The sequence below is a fragment of the Pistacia vera genome, unplaced genomic scaffold (assembly GCF_008641045.1).
Source record: "Pistacia vera cultivar Batoury unplaced genomic scaffold, PisVer_v2 Contig1114, whole genome shotgun sequence".
Lineage (NCBI taxonomy): Eukaryota > Viridiplantae > Streptophyta > Magnoliopsida > Sapindales > Anacardiaceae > Pistacia > Pistacia vera.
The window spans coordinates 38,899-49,767 of NW_022195154.1; the positions used below are offsets into that span (position 1 = coordinate 38,899).

Below are 10,869 nucleotides of genomic sequence, written 5' to 3' on the forward strand. Positions count from 1 at the left end.
GTCGTGCGTCATTCCAATGACTGCTGGCAATGGCCGAAAATTGTCTTGGGCGGCTTAGAAAATTTTGGGTATTATCCGCATAAATGATGAGGGTATTTTTATCTAAACAAATATATGAGGTTAAAGATGACATTTGCACATTTGAACTCATGGTTAGTATTCAATTTCCCACACTTGGATTTTCTCTAATCTCTTGCCAAGTCTTATAATAGTTTTCTGTTGCTCTCTTAAATTTATGCAAAATTTATTCCTTTAAATATGCTTCGACGCGAGAATCAAACCAATTCATATCCCACACTTGTCACTAGGATTATCATTATCGTTCTTATATCCTTGCTTACACTGCAATATCTTTTAGGCATAATATTTAGAGGCATTTTGCTAGGATCATCGTGCACAATATTAATTGTCGGATTTTGTCATATTTTCGATAATTAATAAACTATTGACATATAAAAATAGCTATATTGACTAAGATTTAAAGTTGGAAATCCAATTTATAAAAGTAGTATCATTCTTACCATATTCAGCCATATAAAATTTTACAATGATGTAAATTGACTTGATTATCACCTCTTCTATACATACATTTATTTAGAGCCATTATTTTATTAATTAAAAAAACTGTAATAAATATTGAGGCAAACGATAGCGTGAAAAATAAAAAAATAAGGCTACTCTCTATTATGCGGAAGAATAATACATCTATTCATCATAAATTGATACGTATCTCTTTATTGGCAAATAACATTGTTTTTCTGACTGATGTGACAATAGCCTTTAACAAAAACTATACTATATTAAAGCCATGGACGATTCTATTTCTAGTCTAGTGCAATCTCCATCACATCAATTCTTAAATTTATGCCTTATGCCAATAATAAATTTTATTTTACCCTTTTTACGCTTTTTTAAATAAAAAAAATTATCAAGTTTATTTACTTATGTGTTATAAATCATATGATCAAATATTAAACGACTAGTCAGTTATTAATTAAACATCTTACATTTCAGTCGTTAAAAGTTAATTGATAGAAAAACTTAGCACGAATATTCTGGAATTTAAATAAAGTATCATACAATATAATACTTTTATTGATGATGTAGATAATTTATAATATAAATACATGTACTCTTTATCAACATGTGTGCATCACTTAATGTAATTGATAATATATTTTGTAATCAACCAGACAAGTTTGTGATATAATTTCAAATTAATTTTACCTTTCGTTTTGAAGTAAAAAAATCATAGACAAATTATAAAAAAGGAAAAAGGAAAATTACATGAATTTCAAGTATACGAAAATTTGTTCATCAACTATCTTTGGGTGATTAAGCAGTTCGATAGAAACTTTATAGTGTATAACTAAAAAGGCTTTGAGTTTGAGTTCCTCTTGGATGCTAATAGATGTAACAATTGAAATTCTTATCTGATCGATAGTTATAGAGTCCCGAAAGATTAGTTTCAGTGTGCTTAAGTTAGCCCGAATACCCCTGATCATATAAAAAAAAATGTATTCATCTATTATGCAACTATTTTTGTGATTTATTATCTTGAGTTATATATTAAGTATTTAAATCATAAACTTTAAAAATCAGTATCTTCTCATTTCTATTTATACAAGCCCAATTTATCACTTTACATTCACAACAAAATAAAGTAATAATAGAAAAATTATATATTATCTAATTGAATTTACCAGCTTCAATATAGCTTTAATCTGATTTCATAATTATAAACAAAATATTTGATTGGAGCTGAAAATGAATAGGAAAATAGTCAAAATACAAGTAAATATGTAATGGTGATCCTATTTATCTCAACAAATAAAGACTAAATTATTTATTCCCATCTAAATAATGGTTTAATCATACTTTTTCACCCCTAAACTTTTAAAATATCATTGTATTATTCAAGTTTATATTTCGTTTTAAATTTCGATATCATTGCGACTCCACATTATCATCATTCTCTTTTTTAATTATCATTCACCAAGATCTTTCAAATTTTACTTTCACCGACCCTATCAATCATCAGCAATCAAATAAGTAGAGTTTACGTTCTAATTAATCTTAACTATCAAAAATCTAATATTTTACACTCATTAGTATTCTTTTTTTTAAAACTTATTAGGACCGAATTTGCTCACCATTGGTGGTCTCCATAATATAAATTTCGTCGCTTTATAAATAAAGAGGATTTTAAATGGTTGAGAGTAGGAGGTACAACTCATTATTCCTATTAAGTAGTGGCAGCATGGCTATGTATGTACGGGAAGCGATTGTCCACATAAAAGAAACGAAAAAAAAAAAAAAAACACTTACCTAAAATTTTGCATTGATCCATGTATCATTAGTTGTGTCTTAATCAGTTCTATCTCTCTTCGTATATTAAGTATTAACTTAGTCAAGTATAAATATATAAAAAAAATGAAGATAATAATTAAAAAAAAAAAATTCTGTTTGGCTATAAAAGGGAAGGCAACCTTTCCTTTCTTAAACACAACTATTTCTTTCTCTCTTTAAAATCGCTTTCTTCAATTAGTGCCTTTTGGTAGCTGTGTCACTGTGTGAGATCAGTTCAGACCTAAGTCCTAACACACCACTCCGAGAAGGTAAATAAGAAACAAACCCCCTCTCCCCCCACACACTAAAATCTTTAATCTGTCATTCTTCTGTAATTGTTTGCATGTTCATGACTCATGAGTTATGATTGGTGGGTTTTTTTTTTTTCTATTTTATTTTAGAACTTTTTCTGGGTTTCTTAACCTGGATCTGAACCGGGTCTTTAACTAGGGTTTCTACTAGGATTCTGTCATAAATTGGAAGAAAATCCACTTCATTTTTACCCCTTTTAGTTCCATTTTATATGTGTGGTTCTTACTTTCTTATACTTAGAAAATGTAAAAGTTCTGGGTTGATGATTTTTGGAGGGTGAAGAATGGCGAGAGAGAAGATCAAGATCAAGAAGATTGATAACGTAACGGCCAGGCAAGTCACCTTCTCTAAGAGGAGGCGAGGTCTCTTTAAGAAAGCTGAAGAGCTTTCTGTTCTCTGTGACGCCGAGGTTGCTCTCATCATTTTCTCAGCTACTGGCAAGCTCTTTGAGTACTGCAGCGCCTCTAGGTATTTTCCAATTCCATTTTTTTATATCTATATTAAAATTCCGTACGATAAATCTATAACTTTTCTTCTTCAACTCTACCTATTATTTCGGTCCTTTGTCTTCCCGTGTCTGCGTTTATGTGCTTTCGTCTCTTTGTCGTTGTGTTTGTCCGCGCGTGAGAGAGACTCCTTCAAGTTTTTACTCTTTCCCATTTCGTTCGATCTTTCAAGCAGCAAGAAAAAAAATTTACAGAAGGCAATAAAGCAACTTCTTTGCTGAAATTCCGTGGTCGCTTTCAAAAAAAACGTCGTACTTCGGTTCACACTCTCAGACTTGATTAATTCTATGGACTCTTTAGAGTTTATGATAATTAAGAGTGAAAATCCTCACGGCCACTTCCAAGATCTTTGTTATCTCCTCCATTGAATTGCATTTTTAGATTTTCTGGTGAACAGCAGTCTGGCATCAGACCCAAAACTTTGATTTCTATGGTTGCTTGTTACAGCGGGTACAGACTTTGGCGGAGTCTCGATCCCCTTGTGACTTTTCTTGAAATATATACAGATCCCATAAAATCAACGTCTATTTTCATCATATTCTTAATTGACCTATTATTTTGTCATAAAATAACAAAATAAATACCAATATTATAACTTCATCTCTGTATTTGAGCTCAACTACTTTAAATATTCAACGAGTTCAACCATATAATGAATGTACGTAGGCCTCTATTTAATTATTTAATTGGTGTCAAGGTGAGAAATATAAGTATACATTATAACAGTTATGTTATATGTCTTAAATTAAATATATGAAGTAATTATTTTAGTTTATTTTTCAGGTCGTTTTGGTTTGATTTCATTTTTATTACGTATCTATATTTAAATACAACTATATAATCTATGATTCTGTTATGGTGAACATAAATATTGTACAAGTATAAATAGTTTTCGAAAGAACACAGGTTGAGTCAATTGCATGGGGGATGGGTTAAGGGTTAAATGTAAGTAATGTATATGTATAATGTTACCACTAACATATTAATAAATACTTGTTTATTTTATACTACGGTTTGAAGTTAAAATTTAATCTTATCATTTCAGCAGTAAAATTATAAATAATTTCTGGGTGCATGTTTGGTAGAGTAGTTATTTATTGTGTTTGTTTGTGTATGAAATGGATACAAGATTAAAAGTAATCTATGTCTGTTTGACAGCTTTCTAGACCTATATATTGATGGTTATGAAAATGCTGTTAATTTTTAATTTTTAATAGGAATTGATGGTTATCATTTCATGATTTAAAAATCTGCTAGTACTTAGTGAACAAAATATCATAATTAGGTTAAATAACGAAATGTAAGATATGAAGCAGATCATATTCTCGTTAAAAAACTGAACAATATTGAATACTGATTGAAGTAGATGTTACAAGTTTATTTTAATTAGCTTTTTCTATCTTGATAAGAAAGAAGGATTTTACTCAGAAGGGAGAAGGGAACAGTAAATATCAATATATTGAGTGAATTAAAGTTTTACTTTAACTTTGATATAGTTTTGTTCTAATATTTGAACATTATATTGTCTTCATTATAACAAATTATGCTCTCATAATCCAGTGAGACTAGCTGAAAATCAAGATAGATTACTTGTTGATATTCAAAGTTATGATTGATGGTTAAGCATCTTATGGCACATTCAAAAGCATTAATATTCAAACTTACGATTAATGTTCATGAATTTGTCATAAGGCCATAAGTTTTTTTATCAAATTTAAAGCCTATTGAGTTTTTGAGAATGTTGGTATTATCCTTATCATTCAAGGTTTCGCGTGAAAACTCCTCCTATATTTTTGGGTTTCCATAGTAGCAGACAGCCATTTAACTTTCTTGGTTTCAAAGGCTAGCTGATTTGAATAATGAGTGTTATCATTTTAATAAACATGATTAAGTTGGTCTGCAAAAACGAGCAGGCCAATATTAATTTAACTTTTTACTTGAATGTGGCTAATAAAGGAATTAACCAAGCTCAAATCAAGCTAGATGTTGGTTTAATTAAGGTGAAAGACTCTGGTTGACCCTTTAAATTAAGCTCAATGTTAGTTCATTTAAGGTGAAAGAGTCTAGCTACTTGACCTTCTAATGAGACTTGTTTGTGCAAGGGTTTGAAATTTTTTTGTAGAGTTTTGGTCGTTTAGACTTGTATATAATATTTGTAAGTTTTTTAAGCTTGAACTTGATTTGATCGCTCATAGATATGTTTGAGTTTAGTTGGTCCTAAGTTGATCTCATAAATTGTGTGTGTGTGTATGTATATATATATATATATATATAAGCTTATTGATAAATAAAATTCTTCTTTAAGTGCAGACTTGAGTCAAGTTCTAACAATTATATATATTGAAGATTGATTGTAACCATGTAAAAATTGTTCAAAATTTATACTGATCTTACATCAAGTTCTAACAATTATATATATTGAATATTGATTGTAACCATGTAAAAATTGTTCAAAATTTATACTGACCTTACATTAGTCATCAATGAAGCTTTATGCATGAATGTGCTCGATTCTAAACAAGTTGAATTTAACTTTCTTCAATTTAAGCCGAAATTTGTTAGTTTAATTATAAGTATAAACAAGCTTTTGAGAACTTTCATTGCGTGTGGCCTTGTGAGGGTAAAATGTTGTGGACTTATGGTAGATTTGAGTTTGGAGTGAATTCTGATATTACCTTTGAAGAATAGGGCTCCATGGCCTCAAACCAAATTCAATGGTAAAGGTCTATTTGTAAGGAAAAATCATGTATATTTACACTTGACTTTAAAAGGTGCTAACATGATTAAGAGCATTTATGATACCATAGAGGTATTATGTCATCTGTATCACTAACCAATATATTGTTGTCAAATAGTTTTTAAAATTAATAATTCAATCACATTTATGATTAGGATTGATGAGAGAGAATATTTTCATAAGTAGTGTAAATGCATTGATTGGTCGTATAGATAACTTGGAACCCCAGTGGAGTTCTTAATTTTTTTTATATGACTATAGTGAACAAGTAGTTTATTATGTTTCATTACAATATCTTTTGTTTTTTCCTATTTTTTGTGAGTTACCTGTTTATTGAGGTGATAGTTGTGAACATGATCTTGCTTGAGCTGATATAGATGGGTTTTGAGGAATATTTGTTATATAAAGATCATACACTATGCATATTCTTATAATTAATTTGATATTAATCTTATTTCGCAGAGCTGCTCGGTTAAAGTAATTACTTTGTTGGATTAAAATATGAAGAAAACGTTTTCAATGGGCTTTGTGATATACCAATTCTTAATTCTGTGAACAAAATTCTTCATAGTTTTCCTTTATAATTTACTTGGTAATTGTGTGCCAGTTGTATCGGATGCCGCACCTATATGTTGATTGCTATAGAAATACATCAATACTGAATTCTACCATGAATTTGGGGATCAATATATACATTTCTAGATTCCGTTAAATGTGATTATCCCTAAGACATAAATTATCATATAAACTATTACCATGTCTTTATGTTGTCATGGTTAAGTCTCTTGACTGAAATGCATTTCTTAAATTTATAAGTTGATTGATAAATAAGAAGTTGTTGCCTTGGCCATTTGATGTGAGCTGTAGTAGATATAAGTATGAATAAATATATTTGCTTTAGCCAAGTTTTCTCCTAAACTGGGATCCTCCTTCATATGTGACTCCACCTCCCTTTATAGCCTTTCGGTCAGTACATTTGAATAACAGAAGCTCTTCTCTTCATCATGTCACGTTGAAAGGGTTTGTGGAAATTCTTCTTTATTCTATGCAGGCCAAGGTGGTTATATCATATTAGGTTCTTTCTTACTTGTTATAAACAGAATCTCTAAGGCATGCTGACACTTTTTGGCTCTAATTTTACAGTTTGTTCGGATTTTTATTCACTAGAACATAACATTGTGTTATAAAGTTGCTGAATTAAGGTGAATGAACTTTGTTATTAATAATAAATTGGATATTACTTTTCATCTCTTGTAAATTTTCAAATGGCTAGGTTTTCTTGATTTTCACTTAAATTATCAGTCAATATGTCAGTTGAATGGTTCTATTATGTTATAACTAATTGCAAATGCTTAAATATGTGGGGTGGATTATGGATGATTGGATGTAATGACAGATTACAATCATGTCATTTGGTGGATAGATAGTTCAGTTAGATTAAAAATCATTATAATTCTATATAGATCATATATATTATGAATAGGGTTTGATGCCTTCTCAGCTGATGGGATCTTTATTCTAGCAATTAATTGAAACTCCACTTGCCATATAAGTTACGGTATAGTTTCAAACAGTTCAATGTGCGCTCTAATCTGCTATGAGTTCTGACCTGTCTAACATATTTAGTTTATAAATTTTGTTGTGCAGCATGAAGGACATAATTTCAAGGTATAATCTGCACTCTAATAACATTGGAAAACTTGACCAGCCATCGCTTGAACTGCAGGTAATTTATTTGATCAGTTTTGTTAGATTATCATAACATAACTATGATTGCTATGTACGTTTTTAAGAGGTTCTAAATGACTAAAGGAAAATGACATAGGCATGCCATTAGAATTTCTTAAATGAATTTTCTAAAAGGCTTGGGGTTCACTAATTTAAATTTTTAATTAAGCATATTTTTAACTAGTTGAGTATTCAAAAACTACAATGGAAGACATTACCAATTCACTTGCATTGGCTAACTTGGCATCACATATATAAATTTCTTTTCCCCAGTAATTGTCAAGCTTTACATATCAGAACTGACTGGCAATTCTATTCTTATGTAGCTGGAAAATAGCAACCACATCAGATTGAGTAAGGAAATTGCTGATAAGAGCCATGAACTACGGTATATATTTTAATGTAGTTATATTGTTTTTGTACTTTGGTAAGTTAGCTAAAATTCATTTATTATTAATATTACCTTTTATAATAGACAAATGCAAGGAGAAGATCTTAAAGGATTGAATATAGAGGAATTACAGCAACTCGAAAACATGCTTGAATCAGGACTTGGGCGTGTTCTTGAAACAAAGGTATGTATTTTTTTAATTTTATTGCATACTAAAGTATATATATTTACCATTATTCATGCAGATATTCATATGAGTTTTATTTTCCCTATCAGAGTGAACAGATTATAAACGAGATCTCTTCACTTGAAAGAAAGGTTAGAAGACAAATATTTAATTCTATCTATGCCTTTTGCTCGTGATCTTTCTTACTAAATTAAAGCTAGCAGTCTCTGTTTGTGGTAGAAGCAATAGTGTACTAGAAGGATAACAAGCATGTTTCTTCGTAAGGATATATTAAAGAGTGATGCTATGGGTACTAATGGATGAGTACTAATATGTGTACTAACTAAAGCATAGTACCCGTACTATGCGCATAGTACGGGTACTATGCTTTAGTTAGTACACATATTAGTACTCATCCATTAGTACCCATAGTATTATTCTATATTAAATTGAGATCATCTCAAAGTCAGACAGGAGATATTCATGGAAATGCGTAATGTTATTATTGACTTTAAAATTCATTAAATAGATGATGTGAAAATAATGTTATGAATCAAACTAAAATATGTGCACTTTCACTCTTGAGGGTTTTTATTTTTAATATATATAATGACTAATTTTTTGGCATCAAAATTTTCCACAAAAGATCTTTCTATTTATAATATTAATAATTTTTAAATGTACATGCAAATTTTCAGTTTGCATCATAATTTTAACGACAAAGTCATGAGCTATAGCTTAAGTTCTTTAATTTCCATTTAATGGTGTGCAATACTTTATATATATATATATATATCAAGGCTCTTCGGTTGAAGACCTCTCCAGTTTGCTGTTGATTATTAAGATATCAAAAGTCAAGAGTTCTATCTTGAGTTTTCAACTTGGTATTATTTGCAGGGAGCACAACTGTTGGGGGAGAATAGACGACTAAAACAGACGGTATAAGAATTCATTTTGGTGGACTATTGTAATAATTTTGTTTATTTCATTTTATTTGAAAATGGCGAGGGGTCTTTCAAATTTGGAACAGGTGGCCAACTTGTATAAGGGAAAAAGCCTCGTCCTAGCTGATTCAGAAATCGCAATCCAGGAAGAAGGGTTGTCATCAGAATCTGCTACTAATGCTTGCAGCTGCAGCGGCGGCCCGCCTATAGAGGATGACAGTTCTGATACTTCTCTCAAATTAGGGTAAGCTTAATTATCAGTATAGGGTCATGCATATGTAAATAAATCTTATCTCCCGATTCACTGGTTTAAGCTTATCACAATGTTCTTGCATTTTGGTAAAAGAGACGAGACTGAGAAGCACCCTTAATATTGATACAATAATTAATGCGAAGTCAACATGCAAGGGTACTGCTGGACATTTTCAATTTTCTTTTGATCAATTTTGCGACTTCAACTATATATTTTGTAGGCTTCCCTTCTCTTGCTGAATTGGAGAAGACGAAGTGGATTTCTTCCGTGTGTCGGATAAAACAGCCCAGGCATCGCCCAAGAGCTTGAAGGCTCGATCTGCGAAAGGGTACTTGTTTTTGTGAGGGTGGAGGAGCAGCACGAGTCTGCGGAACTGTTTCTTGATGGGATCCTGATCAAGGTTTTAAAGGTTGATTGAGGAAGGGTTTCTGGGTCATAGGTTAGTTGAGGAAGAGGAATTGCCAACATTTTAGTCCTTGGGGTTTGTAGGTTTTAAAGTGATGCCTTTACTTAAATACCTTTTAAATTCAAAATCAGGTTTATGAAGCTATAAATGTCATTATCTGATAGGTGCTGGGGTGAAGATGATAGTTCTAGAACTTGAAGACTGCGTATACTTTCATCCAAGCTCACTTACTAAAATGATTTTAACCGGTAAAATGATGAGTGGATTTAAGACCCGAACTGGTGGCAGTTCCATGTTTTTAGTTTGGTTAATTTAAGATTTTGCAAATCAGAAAAAAATATTGTTTTTTTTAATAATAAAATATTCATCTGAATATTTATGAAAGGAATAGGGGATGATGATGAAGGTAAGATTACCAATGTGTCCCAACTCCCACGAGGCAAGGGGAGATGTGACGTGTCGATATGCGTTCTGCGCAGCAGACGCTCCGCTCGACTCTCGGGAAGAAGAGCAGGATAGGATCAAATCTGTGGGCTGCGACATGGGCCCTCCATTTATTGCTCTGTGACAGAAACCAGCCCAGTTGGGCCCATTTTGATGAGCCTATCTTATTGATTGATGTCCAGGCTTCTTTTTCGGTTAGGTAATATAGTCTAGCATAGGCCAGCTAACTGAGAGGTTATGGGCCTCTTTCCTTAGTACATGATATAGTCTAGCATATGCCAGCTACTTGAGAGGTTATGGGCCTCCCTAGTACATGAATCGGGCCCTCCTTTTCAAAACTTACACACTACCACGTTCCATTGTTTCTAAACAATCAATATGTGAAATATCCCTTTTGGATTCCGTTGTTGAGCTCAAATTTACGCATTTTTGCATCTTTAAATTGTTGGTATTCATTTATTTGTCCTTATTTTTTAAAAGTATTTTGATATATATATATAAGAACGAATACATATTATCCTAAATAATAAAAAAAATATGTTTTCTTTTTCTTTTTCTTGTGTTCGAAATAAACAGAATCCATTTTTTAAGTCAAGAAAATGTTAAAATATTTGTAAAAGATACATAAATGTC

At 31.1% G+C, this 10,869-nt stretch overlaps 1 pseudogene; it reads left to right on the top strand.

Moving 5' to 3' along the window:
- Positions 1–2,602: 2,602 nt before the first annotated feature.
- Positions 2,603–9,692, top strand: LOC116141463 (annotated as a pseudogene).
- Positions 9,693–10,869: the final 1,177 nt, after the last annotated feature.